This window comes from Chenopodium album, chromosome 1 (assembly GCF_948465745.1).
Source record: "Chenopodium album chromosome 1, dcCheAlbu1.1, whole genome shotgun sequence".
Classification (NCBI taxonomy): domain Eukaryota; kingdom Viridiplantae; phylum Streptophyta; class Magnoliopsida; order Caryophyllales; family Amaranthaceae; genus Chenopodium; species Chenopodium album.
The window spans coordinates 74,619,128-74,644,236 of NC_137834.1; positions in this window are offsets into that span (position 1 = coordinate 74,619,128).

Sequence of the window (25,109 nt, forward strand, 5' to 3'; positions counted from 1 at the left end):
GACAAAATGAATTGTATGGGTTGAAATGCTTGTCATGAAAATAATGTATGCATGATGCAAGTTCTTAGGCCACGAGGCTCAGGACAATTCCATCATGTGACACGATAGATGAATGAACTTAGGTCATGGAGCTAAGCATCATATATGGTGTAATGAAGCGATCTTGAAGTCAATTAGGTTTGGAAGCTAAGCACGATATGCGATGCATGAAACAATGAGTATTTCTCAAGTCAGGAAGCTAAGCAAGTATACAATGTTTCTTCTAATGAATGTTGTCTTGAAATATGATGAAACATGCATAGTGGGGAAACAAGATTTCACGATAAAGGGTTCCTATGGGAAAGATAATATGGCTATGTATGTGCGAAAGACGTGTGTGAAAGTGATACTAAGGTGAGGCTACAAAGGCTATGGTGATGGAAGGAGATGTGAGAAGAGTCAAAATGGTGACCCTTTAGGCTAGGTAGGCTAAATGATGTGGGTTCAAGCCCCCATGTCTAGATCTAGATGGATAGGGTCATAGGGGTAAGCATTGGATATTCTTCAATTCGATCTTGCATATGAATGGGCCGCACCTCAATGTGAGATTGCCTACGTATCCGTTAGGAATAAGGCCGAACGTAGCTCTAACCGAACTTTGCACAAGTGTATGTACAACTCAAAGAGGTCTTCCAAGGGTTGTAATGTAATTAAGTTGATGGTTTAAGGAAGAAAGGGGTAAAACACTCAAGACCCGTGAGAAGCCCCAAAGATATGCAATTATGTATTAGACTTTGGAAGTTTTATTTTCAACATTTTTTTTAATATCTTTTTTTTTTCATTCTTTTGAATCAATGTAGGCAATATCAGATCATGTGGTCCATCACTCACTTAGCATTCATATTTCTCAAGCACGGTACCAAGCACTCGATAGGAGACGCAATTCGAGACGTGTTCATATCAAAGACATTGGAACACTTGCCTTTAGACATTGTTTTATTGTTGCTTTGCTTGTTTTTTTACTTGCTTTTTGAATGTTGTACAATTACACATCTTCCAATCCCAGGGTTAAGTGAATGTGGCTTGAAGAAATGAAGGCCAAACGTTAGACGAGGCTCAAAATGTTTGATGAAGAAATGGAATGTGATTGAACGGTTAACTGGGAATGACAGGGTTCATAAGGTGCCTCAAGTCATTGGTGTACCTTGTGTTTAGTTCAGTAAATGATTTTTTTTGTTTTTTTTTAATAAGTGAATGAAAAATGTTATGATCAAGATGTAAAGGAAATATGCTCATTTTATTGATGGAAAAGGTGAAAGAAACACATGAAACATATAAAAATTCGAAATGGAAAACCTATGCAAGACATGAATGGGGGAATGAAGATGAATGATAAAGAAAAAAAAAGAAATCATGAAATCACTACAAGAAAATAACCTTTTCGTAGCGATTATTTTAACCTTTTGTATCGATTGTAATGGCAACAAACAGCTTTCCCAATGAATGGTCATTCGATACAATATCCCCCGTTGCCTTAGCCTTTAGTAGTGGTTTTCAATATCGCTGGGGTTGGCCTCAATAATCGATATGAAAAACTATATCCAATCGTGGTGATTATTGTAGTGATTATAATCGTTATAAATGTTTAACTCATTTTCTTTAAAAAAAAAACATGCGTATGATCTTTACAAGATTCGAACATGCAACCTCAAACTCTTATATTAAATGTTTCACCAATAAGCTATGACATATTTTATGTATTCTTTGTCAAACAATATTTATATATCTAGTGTTGAAAAGGCTTTTCGTATCGAATTTTAGGATTTAGTGGCGATTGTAAATGATACGATTTCTCAAAATTATATAAATGTGTAAAAATAGAGTGGATATGTATTATTATGTTTTTCGTATCGATTTTATATGGGAAAACCATGGCGATTGTAAAGTGATACAACTTCCTTAATTATTTCACAAACATACTTGCATATTGTAGCGAATGTACAATCGCTACGACATAATCTCTACGAAAAGACATTTTTCTTGTAGTGAATCTTGCACGAAGGATCTGTTGTGCGCCTTGTGTTCATTACTTCTTGCCGCTTGGAGGGACAGGAAGTTTGTTTGCGTCCACCAAGTCTTGAATGAAGCCCTTCAAATTCCAACATTACTCCGTAGTGTGGCCCCTTCCTTGATGGTACTTGCAACGGGCAATGGGATTCCATTTGGCGCTCCTCTCTTCAGGTTTTGGACCATGAAATGGCCCCATAGGTGTGATCAAGCCTTGACCGTAAAGGCGATCAAAGGACGCATCATAAGTCATTCCTAAAGGAGTGTAAGTTCTTTTTTTCTTGGGCAATGGAGCGTCAATAGTTAATACTTCATTGAGATCAACTTGACTTATATTGTTTGTAGTATTTTCGTGCTTAAAAGACAAAGAAGAAGGATGGTCGTTCTTCTTGTTTTTCCAAGTGTTATTATTGTTACTACCAGCAGTCTTTATTAGCTCATCCTTGATGTTGATGTCGATGTCATATACTGCTTTAAAAGTGTTCAGTGGAAGAAATTTGAGATATTCCCTATATTTGTGAGTCAGATTTTGAATAAAGAGGCGAACCATCTATCTTTCTTTGGGAGGATCTACCAAGAGTGAAGTCGTTTCCCTCCACCTGTTCAGATAAGCGGTGAAGCCTTCATTCTCTTTCTGTTATAGAATGGAGAGTTCACATTCAGAAGTTTTAGTTTGAATGTTACACTTGTAACGATTCATGAACTATCGGTGACATCTTGCCAAGTCGTTGTACCCTTGGCATCTAAGGACTAAAACCATTGTTGGAAAGCATGTTCTTAGGAGAGAGGGAACACCGTAGGGAAGAGTGTTACGTCCAATCCCTTAAGAGCCATGGTTGTAGAGAACGCCTTCAAATGGAATATTGGATTGTCAGTGGGCTTGAACTTTGGAATATCAGCAGTGGAGAACTTTTCAAGGAGCCTGTCTTTCACATCCAAAGGAGCGGGATGCTGTTCCACATAAGTGAAATCCTTAGATATCTTACTCATTTGTTCCTTCAATTTGTAAAGGGTGGAAACAGTGACCTTGTTTTGTTCCATGGTAGTGACCCTAATGGTAAGGGTTTCCATCATGGCAGACAATGCCTCGATGGTTTTGTTGATGTTCTCAATATCTTCTTTAATGGCCATTGAAAGGTGATAATTAATGTGGAGATGGCGATGTTCTCTTTGAACGCCTCTTGGATTTAAGAGATTGTTGCGGTAATGACTCAAACTGTATTAATCTACCACTGCTCTTTGACGATGTACTGTGAAATAAAACAATTCATTTAATTGTTGGACTCAATGTTCAAGATAGGAAAGGAAGGGAAAAAATAGACATTTGAAAACAGGTGACAATAAACTCCACTAATTTTTTATTATGACGAAAAAAAGGTGCATGAACCTAGTATACAATCATAAATGACATGGTGCACGACTCAAGTTAGAAGATAAAGAAAGTGTGTGGACTATACCTGACTCGTGAGTAATTAAGTGATGTTATAAGACTCGTGGTATGATTGTAAGGCTAGACATGTGCATAGTAACCAAAACGACTGACACGTGGACCAAATTAGCACGGAAGACCAAAATAGGGGCTGAATGGAATAAAACATGGGCACCGTGTCGTGGCACAACTGTCGTGTCACGGAAAACCTACACCGTGGCTCGGTACACGCCGCCGTTTCACGGTTATCAGTTCCAGTTTTTTTTTTTTTTTTATGTTTTTACAATTTTAGAGTTTGTGCTATTTTATTTATTTATTTATTTTGTCAATTTTAGAGTTTGTGCTAATTACTAGGTGAGTACGGTACATTGGCAATTGTTATTCATAAAATAATCCACCATAGACAAAGAAAGATCGTTAAGGTTAGGATCAAAACGACCAAATAAACACACATAGGACACGTAGGCACAATGATGCAAAGAAGGTTCACAACCTAAGGTCCAGTTCTATGTTCCACTATAGTCAGGTTTTATTTGGTGTCAAAAGGGTACCATGGTTAAGAGTTTGGACGCGTTAGCAAGGCAGCCTCCCTTGAGGGTGTATGCCAACGAGCGGCTCTGCGAGTTCGTGATGAAATCGAACTCGACTCCATGGTTTGGGTGGATTTAAAAAATCGAATGAACCCTTATTGCCATGAGCGTTTTTAGGTTGATAGAGCTTAAATCCCCCGGGGCTAAGACATATGTAGAACACACACGTTTTTTCGGAAAAATCGAAGGAAGCTGAATGTGAGAAGAGAAATAAAGCCACCGGAAAGATTTCAGGACTGCCACGACACGGCAAAATCCACCGTGTAACGGTTTTGGACACCGCGTCACGGTGCCCAGCTCTCTGACACGGCAAGCTCTGCCGTGGCGCGGCAGTCAGGAAATATGACTGGTGCCCCTATTTTCTTCGTTCACGACCAGGTTATCCAACTTTTCCTACGGGACATACCTGAAATACGACAGTAAAACGTCTATGCATATGTAAAAATGCCAATTTAATCACAAGAATATTTTCAATAATCTTTCAAGTCTCATCCACTCGTCTTAATTAAATATCAATCACTCAAACCGATAAATAACCAAGAATCATCCCAGTGGAGTCGCCAAATTGTAGGTGTCGTTTGAAGTGCACCTACTTTAAAGCATGTGGTGAATATACTTGGCACTCATAGGAAGTGGGAATTAATATTAGGGACAAGGAAAGTAGCGAGCCGCCAGTAAGTTTTTAAGGAACTTTTAAACTGTTCACGGATCATAAAAGGCAACCACAAATAAGGAACAACAATATGCAACAACGATTGACTCGTGAAGGTTAGTCCCCATTCATAATCCATGAGATTACTAACTCCATATGGTTCAGAACCACGAAAGGAGGATCGGGGATGATGGTACGAAGTGAGTAATGGAGTCACATTCGCCCGTATTGGCCTCTACTCGATTCTTATTGTGAAAAGTGATTCCTGCAATCTCAAAGGCATGCAAACAAAGATTAAATTTGCTCCAATCTATTATTAAGCTAAATTGGTTTAATATTAATGCAACATATAATTCTAAAATATTGTGATCACTTCAGTTAACAACAAGATTAAAAAGCAACCTAAACCGGTCGTCCAAATTCTCTTATTAGGCGTGATTTTCAATTATATATTCCCTTTAAATATGCCATATGGTGATTATAAATAAATAATAGAATCATCATTAATATTGAAAGCAATTCAACAATAATGGTGTTAGTCAAATAAAATAATAATCCTAACCCTAATCATGATACTAGCAATAAGAATAATAATAAGTAATTAAATTAATTAATTACTCACATTCTACGTGTTCCTTTGAATTGCTACATCATGAATAAATTGTTAGTATCTTCAATAAGAATATAAATCAAATTGAAATAAATTAAATTAAATAAAAATTAGAGTTGATTTAGTTCAAACCCTCAGTTAATTATACCTTTCACGCCTTGGTTTATGTATAGAACTTTGGGTATTGTATGGACTCCTTGGAGTGCTTTGGGGAAGATTGGTGTAATTAGGAATATAAGTTTGAGGCTTAGAATATGAGAGAGAGAGAAGAGAATGATTTTTGGTGTAAAAGAAAGAAAGAGAGAACGATTTTCTGCCCCGAACTATAGAAAGGAAGGGGTATTTACAGGGAAAATGAGCAGAGGGAAAACACGGAACCCTAAAAAGATAAAAACCCTAAAAAATAATGTTGCGACATGGCAAAGCATGTCGTGACATGGCAAAGATTGTCGCGACACGACAGAAAATCCCGTGACACGGGGGAATATAGTGTGACGCGGGAAATAATTAGGCTACGGGAGATTAAATGCGTGAAGGGTTTACGCGGAAAGGATAGGGAGCTACCCCGTGTCACGCTATGTGTATCGTGACGCGGCAAAGTCCACCGTGGCACGGTACAGTATATCGTGTCACGGTGAAAAAATCACGTGGGGAATGACGCGGAAAAGCACCGTGTCATGGTATGTGTACCGCGACACGGTAGTGAATGCCGTGACACAGTACCAAGCCCCGTGCCACGTCACTTTCCCCCGCGACGCGGTGGTTTTGTTTCTTGCGAGACTATTCCAGAGTTTACGCATTTTTAAAATTGCGAAACTTTTGATCCGTAACTTGGAAAAAGACATAGAATATATCATTGGAAAGATTATAGATTCTATTTTTTAACCCAATTTGAATCAAGTCAAAATCATTTGTAGAGTTTAAGATATGACGGTTTTAGTAGAAGGGTGTTGGTTTTGGGCCGAGGTTAGTGTTTGGCTCGTATCTTTCGTTATAAATCGGAATTGGGCTTATGATATATTGTTGGAAACTTATTTCAAGGCCTATCCAACCAAATATAAATTGGATCGAAATTATTAAGCCAGAAAATCATTTTCTCTCGGTTTTGTGATGTGAACATGAATAGAGGAAAACAAGCTATGGTTTAGGGAAATGAGGTAGGAAATGGTTTGGTTTATGAAATGTATTGGATATAATATGGATTTAAGCACTATAAAGATTAAATACTCAACCCAACAAATAATGATATATATATATATATATATATATATATATATATATATATATATATATATATATATATATATATATATATATATATATATATATATATATATATTGGAACAGGTTCCGCGAGAGACCAAGAACGATATGGTGAGGAATGTGTGGGCTTTCCGAGCTCCTTATCGGAGAGCCCTCATGGCTTTGTCATGCCGTTAGAAACAAAAAAGAAAAAGAAAAATAAAATAAAAAGAATGAAGAAAGGAAACAAAACTAACAAAGGCAAGCGTATGGATTACTCATAAGATTTCGTTGATATTCCGTTATTTGGTTGTTTGAGATACGGAAATAAACAAACCAAAATGTCGCAACAAAACAGAGCGCGCGCAACTAGATGGGTTGCGCGTGGCTGTCTCACGCATGAAAATTGGCTATGCACGCAACTTGTGAGGTAAACACGCCACATGCGAGTGAACTTGTCTTTGGGCGAATATTTTAAGTTCAAATCGTGTTCGGGGTCCGAGGTTCGAGTAAAATTCACAATGCTCCCTGCTCTTCCCCTGCTGCCAGTCTTATCCTTCACCACACCTCATCTAAGCACACCACCACCTTCAGCCACCCAAGCCACCAACTCAACCACTGCGTTCCCCCAATTCGCACCAGCAGCCCCTGCTCCTCCTTCTCACACCCACACCTCACGCAACAACAACAATAACCGCACCTTCCACCAGTCATCAAAATAACCATCAAACGCAACCCGCTCCCACAACAACCAATTAACCACCATTTCACACCCCCTGTTCCACCGTCATACCATTCACGCGGAAACCGCCGCAACCAATTCACCACCTCACCAACACTCTCCTGCTGCCAGTGCAACTCGAACCACCTCATCTCCAACTCACCTCAAATTCATCTCCATTCACCAACCTCCACCATTAGCCACGCAACTCACCTCTTCCACGCACCAAACAATCACTAATCAATCACCACCACGCTGCCAGCAGCAGCCAAACACAGCCACCGTCACAATCAACCACCGTCAGCCACCAAAGCAACAATTGCAACCAACCAAATCATCCCATCAGCACCAACACCAATAGCAATCACCACCACGCTGCCAGCAGCAGCACAACCCAGCCACACCTCCCATTTCGCCACTAAAACCGCCATCAAGTACCACCTTTAATTTGACCCCCACAACGCCAATTAAACAACCAACACCACCTATCAGCCCACCACAACCCGCAACAACAATTACCACCTCCAATCAACAACAATCACCCAAATCACCACCAAATTACTCACCTAATAGCCACGCAACTAAAAACACCCAAACTCACAGCCAAGCCAATTCGCGGTCGCGCAGCCCTGTTAGAAAGCTCACAAATTAGAGTCCAAAATCGAGTTGAGGCAGTAGCTTTGCGCGACTTGTTGTGCGACTTCTGTGCGGGCGCGCAATTGTGGTTCAATCATGAGCTTTTCACGTGATTTTAATGGAAATCGGACGGCCACGATTTGATGCTAGATGATGATAGTGTTGATGAACGGTGAGGATGATTGTTTGCTGTTGATATGGTGAATGGAAGCAGCCAAATTCGAAAGGGAGAAGATGAGGGTAGTCTGATATTTCGTGGGTTTTAGTGGGAATTGGGGGTTTTGGGGATTTCTTTTTCCCATTTCATTTTTCTTTTATTTTTTTATTTTATTGTAGTTTTGTTCTTTTTTGGTTTTTAGTTTTGTTATTTTATTTAGTTATATTTTCATTTTATTTATTTTCTTTTGTTTTATTTTAAGCCTTGTATTATAAATACCCCTTTTGGGGTTATTTTCTAGGGGACTTTGGAATCAACATTTTATTTTAGATAGTTTAGATTAGTTTAGTCTTTATTTTCTCTCTTTTAGGGTTAGTTTAGGAGTAGTGTAGAGAGAGAAAACTTGGATTTCCATAGAGTTTTTAAGAGGTTGAAGAAGCAACTTTGTGGAACTTTTTCTCATCTATTCAATGAGCATTTTCTAACTTTCTCTCATCTTTATTTCTTTGCTTAATTATTAGTTTTTTTGCTTTTTGTTTGTTGATTTGAGTAGATTAATTAAATTGTTTATTTAATCTTGTTTTTATTCTTATTTTACCTTGTTTTCTATGTCTTTCTTCATTATGTTAGCTTAGGTCTTGTTCTAGGGAATTGGATGAATGTTATATTAATGAATTGAATGATTGATTGTGATTAGTATGAAATTATTTCTTCATTATTGTGTATGGGTGATGCTTTTGTGGATTAGAATCTTTCTAGCTAATCGATTCTATGCTCTTAATTGTGCTTTCAATCAATTGTGCAAGAGTGAGTTGGTTGAGAGCCCTAAATTCTTCCATACCTTTGCTAGGCTAGTTGCACGAGAGTGAATTAGTTTAGTAGGATAATTAACATGCTTAATTGTGCGAGAGTGAGTTAAATGTGTTGATTGTTCCTAATCAAGGTCATTTTCATCTAATTATATGATGTTATTGAATGTATTGATGTGATTGGATTCCACTTTCCCTAGTTTTAGTTATTTGTTCTTAGTTGTGTTTAGTTGAACCTCTCTCTATCTCACAAGCTTTCCTACTAGTCTATTTAGCACAAATTGATACACTTAGTCCTTTTGGGTTCGACCCTTTACTTGCCACTAACTAGTTTAGTGTAAGTTTAGGTATTATAAATTTCTAATTTGGTTAGGGTTAGTAGTCCCAATGACCTACTTCAATCCTCGATCAAATTTTGGCGCTGTTGCCGGGGACTAAGGCGTTCATAAGTTTGTGTTGATTAGATTAGCTAGGTTCTTGTACATTATTTGATTTTTATTTGCTTTTATTTGTTCTTTGTATAAAAATGGCATGCTTATCTTTTCCTCAATTTGATGGTGAACCCTTCTATGCTTACTTTGAAAGACTAGATGGTTTCCTTAGTTACCATGGGTGTTCTCTTAGTGATGCTTGTGGTATAGCTTATTGGGGCATGAATGAGTATACTAGGGGAATGGTTGAGGACATGAATAATGGTAGATTTTGTCATTTGTCTATGCATGATGCGTGGGATTTCTTCACATGGCTTGCTAAAGATTCTTTTGATAGAGAATCTCATGTTTCTTGCTTTGATTCTCAATGCCAAGATTCGTTTAATTTTTACATGAATTCTCTTGATACTTCTTATGTGCCTTGTGATGATCCAAGTATGCAAATTGACACCTTTCCCCCTTATGCTCATTTTGATGAGGTTTGTACTAATTTTGATGATGTGCAATTTGACTTTGATCATGAACCTCAACCCAATAACATTGATGCCCAAATTCTCTCTCAAATGCAATATCTCACCCAACAACTTAAAGAGCTTCTAGAGGAACAAAAATTGAGAGAAGTGAGGCTTGCCCAAGTGATGAGTGCTATGTTTGATTTATATGGACTTAAGGCACCTCACTTGGAGTGTGAGAGTGTTGTTGAGGATGATGTAGGGCAAGGGTGTGAAGGTGAGGGGAGATTTTCTTGTGATGAGAGGATTTTTGAGGATTTTTATCCTTTTCATTCCCCATTTGAGCTTGATTGCCATCCTTCCCCTTATTCACCCCCTTTGAGAGCTTCCCTTGGTGAGGATGTGAGTGAGCCATCTTCATGTTTGAATGAGGGAGTTCATGAGGATGATGATGGTGAGTTTGAGAAATCAAGAGAGATTGAGAGTCCATTAAGTGATGGTGGAAGAGTTGTGAATGAAGAAAATGTCGATTTTTAGGATTCCAACCCCCTTCCCCATCTTGATGAGTCTACCTTGCATGTTTGTGAGCCTTCTATCATGAGTCTTTGGACTCATTTGAGGTTATGGCTAGTATGTTCATTGAAGGTTTAACAAAACATTATAGCCTTTTGAGAGAGTTCATTGGCAATGCTTCATGGGAAAGGGATGAGTTTGAGAGAAACCTTTATCCTTTCATGCATGGTTTAGAGACTCTAGGCTTTGATGATATTGAGGGAGTTGTTGTTCATCGTTGTGATAGAGAGGAGGATGAGGTTGTTTCTATTGGAGAGTTTTTTTTTTAGGGAGATGTGAGTCATGAGTGTTCTTTTGAGGATTCTATGATTTATTTTCATGCCCTCATTGGTGATGTGAGGCTTTGTGAGACCATTGTTTCTCCTCCCCTTCCTCATGTCCCTTTCTCAAGGAAATTTGACCACATCTCCTACTATCCCATGTTCCTCCCTTCTTTTGTCAAAGAGCCTATTGAGGACCTTCTCTCGTTTGATGAGACTCTTCCTTTTCATTCTCCTATTATTGAGGAAATGGGTGATTGTGCAGCCTAAAAAGATTTTGAGGAGGTTTTGCCATTTTATTCTTTTCCTTATTTTCCTTATTTTTCTTCTTCTTTCTCTTCTTATTTTCTTGATTTTTCTTTTGATTTTTCTTCCTTTTTTTGGCATCTTCCTCCTCACTTACGTGCAATAATCTTGTTGCACGTCCTCCTCCTCTCATTTGCCTACTTATTATCATATGAAATGTGTAGTGGTTCATTTGATAAGCTCTTGCGTTCGTTGCAATATTATTTACTAGAGCGGTCTCACTTGGACGTTAAACAAGCCTTTCTCGGGAAGTAACCCGAGGTTTTTATTGCTTTCATTTTCTTTTCTTTTTAAATTAGATTTTCTCTCATGGAAATGTTTGTGTGATTTTTTTTCTAGGTACATGACTTGATATACACTTATGCATTGGTTTGGATCAAGAATTAAGGAAGGCTAGCATATGGAAATCGAGACTCAATTTAAGAGAAAATCAGCTTTGAAAGGTTATATTGGTTCATTTGTGGGTAATTACACCCACCAATATCCGGTAATATCTTTCCTAGCTCTTTCTCTAAGGGTTGGTGAAGCGTTGGACATGTGTTGGTTTGTTGGATTGATTTCTTTCTTTTCCCCTCCCATGGATTATTTTGTTTATATTTGAGTATATTGTCTCACTCAAGCTTGGGGGAGGGTATTCTATCATGTTTGGTGGGATGTTGATTCATTTATGCCATGCACTTGAGTATATGCATTTCCATGTCTTTTCTTTTATTTTGAAAAATCCAACAAGATTTTTGTTTACTTTCAAGGTAATTTTGGCAAAATGTGTTTTGTTTGTTCTTATTTTGGACATTTTGTTTTGGGACTTAAATCCTTGAATGTTTTTCTTCCTATGTGGTAATTGTATGCACGGTTTGAGAGTGTCATTGGTTGACTCTAGGATACTATATGCTAAGGTAGTCGGTTAAGAACTTTTAGAGGTCCATGAAGCCATAGTTCACGGGAATGTGGTAAGATGGTGTTGCTCTCTATAGTGGATTTGAAACCCTTGGTTGGTTTTTGTTTGGTTATAATCCCTTGTGAGCTTCATTTGTTCTAGCCTTCATCACCTTGTTGAGCGGCTATTTAGGATCCTTGATTATGCATGTCTTAATCCTTGTTTTGACCTCTAGCTCCCAAGATCGTGACCGAGCCACTCTAGGGGAGGAACATGGCACCTTTTCTCATGTTTCTTTATCTTCTTTTTATTTTGTTACAAATTTGATTTTCTATTTTGCATCGACCTACTTGATAACCAATTTGAGCCTAAATTTTCCCTTTCTTGTCTTAACCACATTACAAACCCAATGGCCCATGTTTACCAACCCTTTTAGTTAATGAAGCATTGACATGTGAGGTTTGAGTCTTGAGAGTGTTGATCTTGAGCAAGAAAACTTTGTAAATTGGTTTAAGTAAGGTATTGAAAATTGAGCTTGAAAAGAAAATGCAAAAAATTTTTAGAAGAAAGATGCAATTCAAGAAAATCAAATGAAGTTTCAAGAAAAAGTCGTCCATAGTAAAAAAAAAAAAAAAAAAAAAAAAAAAAAAAAAAAAAGGCAAGGACATCAAATAAGAGCTAAAAAAAAAAAAATAAAATTAAAAAAAATGAAAAAGAAACAAAAAACACAAAAATATTTTAGTTTGGTTTCGTTTTTTCCCTAGTTTAAGCATTGAGGACAATGCTTCGTTCAAGCTTGGGGGGGGGGGGGGAGCGTTACTTCGTTTTTGGTATATATTGTGTTAGTGTTGAATAAGCATGGAGGAGATGGCATTATTGATATTTTTGTTTGATATTTTGTGACTTCTTGAGTTTGTTTTTGAGAGTGGGCCACTCTTTTGCTTCACTTAGGAAATATCACCAAAATTTTCAAATTTTTACCCCGCCTTAACCGTTAGCCTTATGTTACAACCCAATAAAAGACCCTTAGACTTTAGTGAGGTTGGGTCAAAGAACGGTGGAGGGAGATAGACTTCAAACCTATGGAGAGAGTATGCATAGTTGAGATGTCGGGATTACCTTCTCAAAGTTTTCCATTTCTTCATGGAATCATGAGAAGCTAGCTTAAGGGTTGATTTGAAGCTAGTGGAGAGAACGCGGCCCGATTGGTTGGGGCTAAGAGTGGATTGAGTCCTCGTTAGTTCTCTATGCTTAGCATATGTTATGTTTCAATCAACCATTGACATCTTGGAACGTGCATACATTTGTCTACTTAGAAAGATTTGCATTCATTGGTGTTTGTTCCCATCTCTTGTCCAAATATGAATTTGTGTTTTCTTTCTCTTTTTATGTTTCTTTTTCTTTTCTTTTTATTGACTTGCCTTGGATTTTATTTAGAGTTGGGGGTTATACTCTTAAGACACCCTCACGAGAGCATACTCGTCCTCTAGGGCGATCTAGGGGTTTAAAGGGCTTGTCTTTATTTGCTAAAATTGACCGTGATTCCTACGACGAAAGTGAGTTAGTGTACATTCTTGTCTCCTTTAGTGTCTTAGTTTTGCTTGATTAATTCACTCTCCTTCTCTCGTGTTTCATGTTAATTTTCTTGAGGACGAGCAAAAGGTAAGCTTGGGGGAGTTTGATAAGTGACTTTTATACTTTTAGGGTGTTTATTGAGTCGTTTCCAGGCTTATTTTCCAATAATTTAGCCCATTTTGTCCTTTATTTCTATTATTTGCTTATTCTCGTCTTTTATCTTTATTTTGAGTATTTTAGTAGTTTTTAATAGTTTTTAGCTTATTTTCTTAATTTATTTAATTTATCTTATATTCTATGTTTATATTTTAAGTTTTTAGTTCTTGTTTTCTAATAAGTTCCTAGTTTCTCTCATTTTCTTATTTTGTTTTATTTTCATGTTTGTTCTCTTTATTTTATTTAATTTCTTTTGATTTTATGTTTTATGTTATTTTTATTTTATTTTATTTTATCTTTATTTTATTTTATTTCGTGGTAATACCCTCGTGTTTTTTGTTGTAGGTGTTCCGGGTTTCAAGTTCAAATCGTGTTCGGGGTTCGAGGTTAGAGGAAAATGCACAATGCTCCCTGCTCTTCCCCTGCTGCCAGTCTTATCCTTCACCACACCTCATCTAAGCACACAACCACCTTCAGCCACCTAAACCACCAGCTCTACCACTGCTTTCCCCAAATTCGCACCAGCAGCCCCTGCACCTCCTTCTCACACCCACACCTCACGCAACAACAACAATAACCGCACCTTCCACCAGCCACCAAAATCACCATCAAACGCAACCCGCTCCCACAACAACCAATTAACCACCATTTCACACCCCTTGTTCCACCGTCACACCACTCACGCGCAAACCGCCGCAACCAGTTCACCACCTCACCAACACTCCCCTGCTGCCAGCGCAACTCGAACCACCTCACCTCCAACTCACCTCATATTCATCTCCATTCACCAACCTCCACCATCAGCCACGCAACTCACCTCTTCCACACACCAAACAATCACCAACCAATCACCAGCACGCTGCCAGCAGCAGCACAACACAGCCACCGTCACAATCAACCACCGTCAGCCACCAAAGCAACAATTGCCACCAACCAAATCAGCCCAACAACACCAACACCAACACCAACACCAACACCAACATCAATTACAACCACGCTGTCAGCAGTAGAACAACCCATTTACACCTCCCATTTTTCCACCAAAACCTCCAGCAAGTACCACCTTTAATTCGACCACCGCAACACCAATTAAACCACCAACACCACCTATCAGCCCACCACAACCCGCAACAACAATTACCACCTCCAATCAACAACAACCACCCAAATCACTACCAAATTACTCACCTAATAGCCACGCATCTCACAACACCCAAACTCACCGCCAATCCAATTCGCAGCCGCGCAGCCCTGTCAGAAAGCGCACAAATTGGAGTCCAAAATCGAGTTGAGGCAGTAGCTTTGCGCGACTTGCTGTGCGACTTCTGTGCGGGCACGCAATTATGGGTCAATCACGAGCTTTTCAAGTGATTTTAATGAAAATCGGACGGCCACGATTTGATGCTAGATGATGATAGTGTTAATGAACAGTGAGGATGATTGTTTGCTGTTGATATGGTGAATGGAAGGAGCCAAATTCGAAAGGGAGAAGATGAGGGTAGTCTGATATTTCGTGGGTTTTGGTGGGAATTGGGGGTTTTGGGGATTTCTTTTTCCCATTTCATTTTTCTTTTATTTTTTTATTTTATTGTAGTTTTGTTCTTTTTTGGTTTTTAGTTTTGTTATTTTAATTATTTTATTTAGTTTTATTTTCATTTTATTTTCTTTTGTTTTATTTCAAGCCTTGTATTATAAATACCCCTTTTGGGGTTATTTTCTAGGGGACTTTGGAATCAACATTTTATTTTAGATAGTTTAGATTAGTTTAGTCTTTATTTTCTCTCTTTTAGGGTTAGTTTAGGAGTAGTGTAGAGAGAGAAAGCTTGGATTTCCATGGAGTTTTTGAGAGGTTAAAGAAGCAACTTTGTGGAACTTCTTCTCATCTATTCAATGAGAATTCTCTAACTTTCTCTCGTCTTTATTTCTTTGCTTAATTCTGAGTTTTTTTGCTTTTTGTTTGTTGATTTGAGTAGATTAATTAGTTTGTTTATTTAATCTTGTTTTTATTCTTATTTTACCTTGTTTTCTATGTCTTTCTTCATTATGTTAGCTTAGGTCTTGTTCTAGGGAATTGGATGAAGGTTATATTAATGAATTGAATGATTGATTGTGATTAGTATGAAATGGTTTCTTGATTATTGTGTATGGGTGATGCTTTTGTGGATTAGAATCTTTCTAGCTAATCGATTCTATGCTCTTAATTGTGCTTTCAATCAATTGTGCGAGAGTGAGTTGGTTGAGAATCCTAAATTCTTCCATACCTTTGCTAGGCTAGTTGCACGAGAGTGAATTAGTTTAGTAGGATAATTAACATGCTTAATTGTGCAAGAGTGATTAAATGTGTTAATTGTTCCTAATCAAGGTCATTTTCATCTAATTGTATGATGTTATTGAATGTATTGATGTGATTGGATTCCACTTTTCCCTAGTTTTAGTTATTTGTTCTTAGTTGTGTTTAGTTGAACCTCTCTCTATCTCACAAGCTTTCCTACTAGTCTAGTTAGCACAAATTGATACACTTATTCCTTTTGGGTTTGACCCTTTACTTGCCACTAACTAGTTTAGTGTAAGTTTAGGTATTATAAATTTCTAATTTGGTTAGGGTTAGTAGTCCCAACGACCTACTTCAACCTTCAATCATCTTTCTCCACATTCTTTTTTTTTTTCTTTGGTTTGAACAAAAGTAAAAACATTTAAGCAATGTTTGAAACAATGGGTCACTTCCATTTTAAGTAAGGATAAGTTACCTTCTAAAATATACCACCATGACCCCCTATTATGCTAAATGCAACTTAATATAAATTTTGATTTCATTCATGTTGTTGTCAATCATTGGGACCCAAACCACCATCTTTTCCTCTTTAAAGGAATGAAATTGTCCCATTACGATTTTTTTGCTTGAATGACAAAGATATGGAAAAAATTAGGACATAAGAAGACGTGAATTTAATTAAATTTATTGAACATTTCGTCGCCACTCGTGACAATTTGACTAAAAATCTATTTAAAATTCGTGCTTTGTGTTTTTGTCTTGTTGTCAATTGTTTTCTTAGGACGTGTAAAGAATATGGAGATTATTCTATGGTTTCCATGGTGGAGAAAATAGAGGGATGTCATTCACCCGGTCCCTTAGCGCTGGAGCGAACTGTACTTTGCTTGAATCACCTTAGAGGAGACTCAAATGAGAACGGGTTCAAGGGAAGTCTGACCAGCACAATCTTCTATGATGCGCTGGAGTGGTGCGCGCGAGTGATTGTCATGCACGCGCCACCTGCTTGTGTAATGTCGCAAATAAAATTTTTCTTCTTTTTTAAAGATTTGGCTCATGGAGCATTTGCAAATTGTTGATCAGCCACAAAATCTTGAGGCTAACGGAGTGAAAACGTCCCCTGGTCATCACATTCTTTACAAACATAATAATGAGGAAGAATGGACGTCTTTTTTGTCATGAGGTTCATAATATACGTTTTGTGATTCCTTGGTAGAACATAAATAGTATGATTGGAAATAGTTTTAATTGTCCCTACATTAGGCTTTTAGGCTTCTCTAGTACTACTTACATATTTCCTTGCAGGGTGATGAGACAGTATGGGATGAAACAAAATTAATCCCCCACAGGATTGTGATGCCCCTAAAGATGTGAACTTTAAACCTAAACAGATTTCTCGTTGGATGGAATACTGGTCTAGTCTTTCTAAGTGGGTGGTGCAAAATCCCACAGCGAGCGTAGTATTATCTTTCTTTTACAAGGATAGGATGAATGCAGTATACAAGGGAGAGTTAAATACGACTCATCAACAAAATTAAGCAGCCTCGGCTCGCAATCCACCCAAGCCTTTGATGCATTCGGCCACTACTACTCCTTATAATGGCCAAAACAAAGGAGTGAGAAGAAAGTTAGACTTCTCCTCATCACCTAAGGCTTGTTCAACGGAACCTAAAAGGAAGGCTCCACCTAAACCCGCGCAACAAGGCGTGAAGATTAAGGAGCCTTCATTAAATCCTCGCAAAAAGGCTCCAACAAATACTAAGGACAAGGGAAAGAGAGTTGAAAAGGCCCCTATTCCTAAGTTGAAGAATAATGTATAAATTTAAAAAAAGGGCGAAGGGGAAAGCTCTAAGGTTGCCGAAAGTACTGCAATGGAAACTACTCCTCCGTCAACTATTACTATTAAAGACAAAGTAAAACCTTAGAGTGTTACAAAATTAGCATTTTAATAATTTTTTTTTAATAAAGTGTAATTACTACTTTGTTTTTTTTCGAATTATTTATTATCTATTTCTATGACGTTATTTTTTTAAATTTTGTTTTAATATAAAAATGCTCTTTTTCAAATATATATGACTGAACCATAAATATTACCTAAGTATTCATATTACAAAATCAGGTCTTTGCGTAGTTCTTTTGCAAAACAGAGTTATATATATATATATATATATATATATATATATATATATATATATATATATATATATATATATATATATATATATATATATTATTCTTTTATCCCACTAGCAGTAATCAAATGAAAAATTAATCAAACTTTGTTTTATGACCTAAATCAAAGTTTAATTTTGTTGTTTTCAGAGTACACATAATGTTAGAAAAACGCCCTTATTTTATCGCTAGTAAAAATCAAATATCTATTCAAGCGTAAAATTTTGGGTTCTCTAGTAAAACATTGAATGGTATATATTTTTTTTATTGTCCCCAAAATGTTATGTGCTTTACCGTGTCATTCGGTAAAGCGCATAACACTTAGAATCTTTATTTGAATGTTAAGAGACATGATTGTTGATTATAAATGTACGAGTTTATCTGGATTATTACATGTAATAATTAATAAGTCAATCAATGTTTATTAATTGACGGATTTCATCTCCACCAATATCCATTAATTGAACGGCTCCTCCTGATAAAATTTAAATTACGCGGTATGGTCTTATACAATTAGGTTTGAATTTCTCTCTTGGATTGTTTGGTGGACCCCTAACCTCATTTAGAACAAAGTCACCTTCTTTAATACTACGGGGTCGTACCCTTTTGTTAAATTGTGTCCGGATGCGTCGTTGGTAGACTTGTACACGTTGCAATGCTCTTAATCGTCGATCATCGAGGAATGAAAGCTCAACATACCTTTCTCTTACCTATTCTGCTTCCGGTAGCTTACTTTCGAGTACGATGCATAGGGATGGTATTTCTAGTTCAATTTGTTGAACTGCGTCCATGCTGAAAACTAAGGATTATGAAGTTACTCCTATTCATGTTCGTATGGATGTTCTATAACCCCATAGGGGAAGTGTAGTTTTTTTTTGCTAGTGTTTATAATTTTCTGCCATATTCTTAATTATGATTGTTATTTTTTTATTCTCCGATTCTACTGCCCCGTTCATTCGGGGACTATATTGCGATGAATGATGATGTTTTACTTTATAACGAGCTAAGCGGGTCTCAACTTCTACATTGAATTGTGATATGTTGTCACTAATTAATTCACGTGGACCATCATATGTACAAAATATGTTTCGTTCGAGAAACTTTGAGACATGTTTAGAAGTGATGTTTACGTAAGAAGAGGCCTCGATCCACTTAGTAAAGTAATCGATAGCTACTAGTACGTACTCGTGTCCTCCTGCTCCTGTTGGAGAAACTTTACCAATTATATCAATTCCCAAAGTCAAGAAAGGCCAAGGGGAAGTGAGGTTATATAGTTCGGATAGTGGAAGGTGTTGTTAATAAGAGAGCATTTGGCACTCTTGACATTTCTTAGCATATTGTATGCAATCATGTTCCATTATAGATCAAAAGTAACCTTGTCGAGAGATTATTTTAGCAAGCATTATTCCATTCATGTAAGGTCCTTAAACACCTTTGTGAGTATCCTCCATAAGGTGTGTGGATTCGGGTTGGTCTATACACAATAAGCTTTGACTATTGGGTCCCGTCTTGCATTATTGACCATTTACTAAACCATATTGACCTGCGAGTGTTCTCAGAGCTCGTTGGTCTTTTGATGACGTATTTTCAAGATATGTTCCATGATTAATGTATTGGACGATATGATAATACCAAGGAATTTCTCCTTCGGTATCATTTATTTCCTCTATTCGTTGCAATAAGCTAGTTCGTCTCTTCTATCAAAGCATAATGGCATCATATTTAAGTGATCTGGAATATTGATCTTTGAGGCTAATTTTACTAGCGCATAGGCAAATTGATTCTCATCCCTTGGGAGTATGGGGAATATTTCAAGCGTTAACCCCTAGCTTGAACCTCACTGTGATCATACACTAAAGTACGGTGGCGTCCAAAGGGAAAGAAGATAGAGCAAAAGAGTCGCCAACAAGTTTTAGGAACTTGTAAACCGTTCACGAGGTGAAGGTTACACCCCTTAACGATCCAGGAGATCGTTAACTCTATAAGGTCTTGAACCAAATAGGGTTCGGGGATGAAGGTACAAATCCAACTTAAAAGAGATTGAACCTGCCCTAATAATAGGCCTCTAATTTATTCTGATCTTATTCATATGCGCTTTCTGACTAACATGCAATCAATAGGATTAACCCTAAACCTGTTTATCTATGTTGGTTGAGTATTAATGCACAAATAAAACTATTATTGGCGATCACTTGAATTATAATCATATTAACCCTAACAAGATTATTAATTATCTTATTAAGCGTGATTACAAGTACAAATTCCCTTCAAACTTGCATAAAGGCGTGATCAAGCAATTACAATAAATATCAAGCAACATAATAATAATCAATAATTATGAATCATAAAAATAATTATAATAAAAATAATCATGTTAAAGCATAATAATAGCAAGATCCTAGGCATTATACTAACAAGATTAAAAACAAACCCTAGCATGTCACTAAACATAAAAAAATCATATATTTAACCCTAACATGATACTAACAATCACAAATATTAGGAAGAACATAGGAAGCTGCATACTTTTAATCATACTTGATATTAAATTTACCCTAAACATGATACTAGGAATTTATTGTTGTCACCCTAAATATCAAATTAAGGAAAACATCCTAACATGATACTAGGAATCATAATAACAATCTAAACATGATTTCTATATAATAACATCAATAAAAAACATTAAAGTACTTACTTGGATGCCTCGTACCTCTTTCTAATAAAAAAATACACGCGTTAGTAACTTCAAGGAAAATAATAAACAAATAAATTAAATTAAATAATTGAAATAGAGATTTGGGATCAAACCCTCAGAAATTAAACCTTTCATGTCTAGGGCGAAGGCAACTTCGAATATGGCTAGGTGTGTCTAAGTCTAATGAATGCGGAATTTTGTATTTGAGATAAGCTAGTTTAGAAAAAGAGAGAGAGAGAGAGAAATCAAGAAAAACTTGATGAGAGTTGGTGATTGTAGGTGAAAAATTATAAAGAATAAGAATTGATGATTTTTTATGAATCAAAACGGAGTTTTTACGACGTTATTTATAAAGAAAATCAGCCAAAAAGATAAAATATCAAAACAGAGTTCTGGCGCAGATAAAATTAATTAGCCTCAACGCTGGACATTGGCGCCAGATGCCAACATTAGTGTCAGGCGCCAAGCGTAGCGCCAGGCGCTACAGCTGGCGTTTGGCGCATATTCAGAAATTCACGCGTTTTCTTAAAATCAGATAAAAATTGCCGTACAGGAGGATAAAATCCTATTTTTCCTCAAAAATGCTCTTTGATTCTAATTAAAACTCTTAAAAGTCAACAAAAGTCAATTTATCAATGCTAATTGAATTAGGAATGAAAAGAACCTTCTAGAAGAATCTAGAAGACTAAAACCATTCCTAATTGAATTAGGAATAATAAATCTATATTAGGCCCTCCCCAAGATCATTGGGCCGTATATAAGGCTCAAACCGGGCCCAAGTCAGTAAATTGGCCATAACTTCCTCAATATTCATCGAAATTGGGCTTATAATATATCGTTGGAAAGATCTTTTCAAGCCCCATCAAACTACACTACTATTGGACCCATATCATGGACCAACCAAACTGGATTGGCTGTTTTCTTAAAATAAGTTTTCAAAAACAGAGAGAAGAGAAAAGAAATTAAAACTATCTGCAACACTAAAATTTCCACACTTTCACTTCATTCGATTATGATTCGACGTGAAACATACTCATCACTAGGTTTTGTTTTGGGGAGACACAAATGGGTGTCTACAGAAGCCCCCACTATGATTGAGTTTGGAGAAACGCAAGTTTCGAAAACAAAAGTCAAAGTATCGATAGGGACGGAGAATGACTTAGAACGTTCTGCAATCCTAAATCACTCTTGTAACGCCGATACCTGCAAACTAGTGTTAGTTAAACAGATAAAAGAGTTAAGAAACGCGTATCTTGCACCGTCGAGCACACGTCTCTAAAAGTAACCGATTTGTTGCCGCATTCCCATTGTTTTGATGACCTCCTGCCAAGAGTATGTCATCCCTCTTGAAAACCACTACGCTTGTAACTGCTTTCTATATTGAAGACTGCTTTGCTTGAAATGATCCTCTTCCGCTTTGATAATGTTCCACGTCCAAGGGAATACTATCGAAGATTGCTTCGCTTGAAACAATATTCTTTCGCTTTATGACCATCTTCCACGTCTAGGTAAACATGATCGAAGACAACTTTACTTGAAATCACCTTCAGTTGTTTGTGACAATTCTCCACAATCTAGGGAACGCCATCCTGCTGTTTTGATGTTCACTCGTCTCTAAACAATGGAGCTTCTTTTTTTTGGATATGTCCACGCGCCTCTGAACAAAGAGCTTCTTTTTTTTGGATATGTTCATGCACCTCTGAACAAAGAGTTTTTGAATAATATGCCCATGCGTCTCTTGAGCAAAAGATCTTGATGACATTTCCACGCGTCTCTGAACAAAGAGCTTTTTATTGATATGCCCACGCGTCTCTGGAGTAAGAGAGCTTTGAAAATATGCCCACGCGTCTCTGAGCAAAAGAGCTTGATGATATGTCCACGCGTCTCTGAACAAAAGAGCTTGAAAATAGGATGCCCACGCGTCTCTGAGCAAAAGAGCTTGAAAAATATGTCCACGCGTCTATGAACAATAGAGCTTGAATAATATGCCCACGCGTCTCTGGAGCAAAGAGCTTTGATGATTTATCCACGCGTCCTTGAACAAAGAGCTTTTGATTGATATGCCCACGTGTCTCTGAACAAAAGAGCTTGAATGATATGTCCACGCGTCTTTGAACAATAGAGCTTCTATAATATGTCAACGCGTCTCTGAACAAAAGAGCTTTGATGATATGTCCACGCGTCTCTGAACAAAAGAGCTTTGATAGTTGAATGTTTGTTGCGATAATATTCTGAAGAAGATTTCTGAAGACCAATGCTTGCCAATCTCTAAATCTAGCTTGAACTTTGCTTCCGCTGTGCCAATACGTCGGCGGTTTGCTGCTTGTGAACCATTATGTTCGTGATAAGCCAGCGCTTAGGCGCTTTAAGCTAAGTGAGACGATCTTTCATCAGGTCGATCACTTATTGTGACTATAATCAAACCGACTACTTAATCATGTCAAATTGCTTGTAGGGGCTAACTGGCATACCAAGGAACTTGAAATTGCTATACGAGGTCGAAATTATGTCCTGAGAGGCTTCGATCTCTATCGCTGCTGAAATATCTCTGGCGCAAAGAATTGGCTTTGTCGCCAGACACTGGGATCTAGCGCCAGGAGCTAAAAGCTATTGCCAGACGCTAGATGTTTTCGTCTTGCGGTGGGGTAGGGTCTTCCCTATTATGCTGCACCTGTATTTATTTTTTACTGTAGAACCTTGCTAATTTCTTTAATTATCTTAGGGTTGACCTAAGGTTTAGCATTGCTTGACTCATTGACTTGACACAACTCAAGGCATAAACTTGACTCACTGTGAATGACTCGAGGTTGACTCTACTCAAAGTGTTTTTGACACATGTGTTAGACTCAAATCAAAGTGACATGACACGACATGACTCAATGTGTACATAACTCGTGTGTGCATTGTAATGTGATTGTGCGATTTGAAAAACAAAAAATTTTCCGTCATTTTTGTGGAGGGTACCGACTTTCTCCAGAAAAAGAAAGACGCGAAAAATAATTGTAGTTTTGAAGGTGCATGTTGAATGAGCTTAGTCAAATGTTGTTTGATACTATCTCTCAAGGTGCAAGGATTAATTCATCCTAGGCTATCTCAATGGTTGACTCAATGATGAAAGCATTTGGGTAACTTAGGCACGGAGGCTAAGCACTTTGTACTTTGTAATGCAATGACAATTATGATTGATGAGTGATGTTGATATGACAAGGCATGCTTCAGCGTTGTGTTAAGATTTCATCACAAAGGGTTCCTAAAGGGAAAGTATACTTGGTCATGTATTTGTGCGGTGTGTGAAAGTGATACTAAAGTTAGGCCGCAAGAGCTAAGTGTGTGGGAAAATATATTGAAAAGAGTCAAATGGTGGTGACTCTTAGGCTAGGTAAGCTAATGATGTAGGGATCAAGACCCCAATTCTAGCTCTAAGTAAATAGGGATGAGCATAGGAGATCCCTTGATATGATCATGGTGTAAGTGTGTGAATTTGAATGCATTTTTATTACGGCCGCACCTCGATGTCAGGTTGCCTACGTATCCGTTAGGAATCAGGTCAAACGTAGCTCTAGCCGAACCTCGCACAAGTGTTTGTATACCTCAAAAAGGTCTTTTTAAGGGTTGTAACGTGGTTAGGCTAAAGGTTATAGAAGAAAGGGATAAAGGCTCAAGTCCCTAGATAAGCCCCCCAAGTGTGTAACCTTGCTTTTGAGTCTTTATATTTTTATGCTTGAGGCTTGCTTCTCTTTTTTGCTTTATTTTTTTTTTCTTTAGCAATTATTTTATTTTAATAAGTGTGGGAAATCCCGATCATGCGGTCTATCACTCACTTGGCATTCATGTTTCTCAGGCACGGTACTGAGCACTCGATAAGAGACGCAATCTGAGACGTGTTCATATCGAAGAAATTTTCATGTCAAAGACATTGGAACACTTACCCTTTTGTACACTTTTATTTATTTATTTTTTATTGCTTATTTTTTTGGTTATTTTAATCTTTTGAAGTCACTCAAGCTTTTTATGATATTGAAAATTGCATAAGTTGCACCCTATCCCATCCCAAAGTTAGGTAGATATGGGTTGAAAAATGAACGGTCTATCGTTAGACGAGGCTCAAAGTTGTTTATCAAAAAAAGATTGCATATTAGAATGGTGAAAGGAAATATGATGTGGCAACAAGGGGTGCCTCAAATCATTGGTATACCTTGTGTTTAGTTTGACATGGATTTCTTTCTTTCTTTTTAATGCAATATAATGAAATGATCATATGTAAGAGAATAAATGCTCATTTTGTTAAAAAGGGAAAAAGAAAAAACCTACAAAATTAATCTAAGGGAGAAGAAAAGTGCCTATTCTTGACTTATTGGGGAAAGGATAAATAAAGAAAAAGAAAAAAGATGTCATGAAATCTCGTCGTTTGAAGCTCGCCTTATGTCTTGTATTGTTTGCTTTATCAT